The following is a 2,777-nucleotide window of genomic DNA, read 5'->3' on the forward strand; positions in this document are numbered from 1 at the left end:
TGTTATTACAACTCACATATATTCATATAGTCGTGTGCAATCGATTTTACCATTTCGTTTTTACGGAAAAATTCTTGTTAATTGCTACTTAAAACATCGAACTCATTAAGTGGAATGCGCGTTTACTCAAATTAGAACCGTTTGCGCGAGCTAAAAACGGGCTGGCAATGATGAAACATTTTTATGAGAATTTAGTTTTTATTGCAATATTCATTTTCAACGTTACTCAAATTACCTCTTATTCAAATTGATTTTCAATAAAATTGTACAAATCGAAAAAAATGATGTTGCACTTCAAGATTTAAAGAATAATTTTTCATGTTGAGTAAATATTCCTTAAATATTTGAGTTTTCTGTTTTATATTTTACAGATGAATTATTCAAATTACTCCGCTGTATCTTACTGGTTGGATTTGAACTTGAAATTAAAATTCCAAGTGAGTGAGGCCAAAGTTTATTTTATATTTTTATTATTTTATATTTAATTTATTGCTATGTTTATATTTAATTTGTTTTATTTTTTAAACTATTAAGCTTTGTGCAATCATTGTGATTCCCAATTCCCTTAGCAACATAAATCCATAGATTCATTTTTATGCACATTTGGTTTTACAAGCAATGATATGATAAATGTTAAAAAGAAATGGAAGCAAAATATAATTTAAATTTAATATTATATGAATAAAAATTTAATATTATTAAAATTTAATATTATATGAATAGAAATAATGAAAAATAAAAACAAAATGTATTTGATGGAATTATTTAAAGTAACGTGAGCTTATTTTTATTTATATTTTTAATAAAAAAATAAAAAATGATTCATTACTTTAAGATTATTTAATAAAGCAATTGATATAATTTTAGTGAATTTGAAGCTGCAATACGGTAAACACATCTAAAAGGAATCGTGTTTATATATTTACATTTAATGTAAAACTGCAACGTTTAATATGAATGATTTCAATTCTGTAGGAACATACATTTACAGAATATAAAAATGAATTCATAATTATACAGATTTCAATGTTTTTTCCATGCTTTAACATCACATGGCTGACATGCATGATGATCTTTGCATGAGCAATTGTTTATTTATCTACCATGATTTAGTATGACCATGTTTACGTGTATGCGATCGTCCCGAAAGTTCTTTCGGGAATTCGAATTTTATTTTGTTATATCAACAGTCATTATAGTAAATCATAGTCCTACCGAGAATGTTATTTTTAAAAATTAGTTTTTTTTTATTCAGTTCATAGATAATTTTATATAATTACAATTATTCATTGTTCTATTTTATTTAATTAAGAAGCAATATCTTCAGTATTAATTTTGATAAAAAATATAAAGTTTATTATATTGTCTATGGCAAACATACTTATACTTATAACTATTGTTATATTAGATATTAAAATAATTAATATTACTAATATGTTTTTTAAAAATGGAAGATTTTTATTGCAAAATTTAATTTCTTAATTTGTTAAATATGTCGATAATCAATTGAATGTTAAAGAATGAATGGAGTCTTGACATTTATATTTAAATAACGATTTGTTTATAAGAGTTAGTTTTTAAGAAGATTTTTCTGGAGAAACTAATTTGAAGATTAGTCAAAGAATTTCTCTTCGAGAAGGTATTTATCTACGAATGTCTTGTATAACATGTTGCCACGATCAGCGTTAATATTCTGAAGCTATCATCGAAGGCATTTTTTCTGATGCGTTTTACGAGCAATCCTCGATATGTGGTACCGTTGTAAAGCGCGGGACTAGAAGCTAACTTGTATCTGCTCTGCCTTGCTGTTTTACGATTATGATCGTCTTCTACGTTGCCACATGGCCAGTAGTTCCGGTCGAGAAATTACTCTCTGTAGTTCGGCACCCTGCCTCTTCTTTCTTCCGCTATCCTACTTCCTCTTGAGAGAGATATTTCAACCCTTTTCAAAACGCTGAAAATAGCGGCTATGTTCTTCCATGTACATCTTTGTACAAACTTACTTAATAGATACACTATTCTAGACTTTCCTTTAATACCATGTTGGAATTGTTGATCGTACCAAGAAGAAAATATTTTTGGGTATTCTTAATATTTTTAAATGATAATTGCAGTTTTAATTTATTACATCTATTTATTAATTTATCTATTTATTAATAGTCTTCATTCTATAGAATTCGTCTTAAAGTATTCCTCAACAATTCATTATGATATGAATACTTCAAGTTTTAGTACTTTAAATACTCTGAAAATTCATAAGGAATTACAAGCATATGCGCATATGCACGAGATGACGCGAATATCCAAATGATTCGTGTGTAGTCACATTAGCTATGCAGTATATGTATATTATTATAATTAAATGTCAAATAAATAGTGCATTAAGTAAGTAATATTATTTCTTCACATTAACATGATAAGGGAACTAAATATTTTATTTTTTTTATTTTATTTATTTTATTTTATGAAATGTTATAAGTATAGTTGAATTGTATTCATTTATTATAAAAATTTCTACATATTGCTATTATATAATTCAAAATAACGCATGCTGCGAGATTCTTTATTTTCATTGTTATTATATTCGCGTTGTTAAAATATTAAATGTTGTTAATTCCAAAATTTATTTTGCGAATAGTTTTTTACATAATAATTAAATAAATAATGAACAACGGTCATAACTTTTAATTTAAATAATTTGTTGATAGTTATTGTATCGACAATTAGAATTGCTTTCTAATTAATATCACATGGAACAATTCTTATAATATATAAAT

The sequence above is a fragment of the Atta colombica genome, unplaced genomic scaffold, assembly GCF_001594045.1.
Source record: "Atta colombica isolate Treedump-2 unplaced genomic scaffold, Acol1.0 scaffold261, whole genome shotgun sequence".
NCBI lineage: Eukaryota > Metazoa > Arthropoda > Insecta > Hymenoptera > Formicidae > Atta > Atta colombica.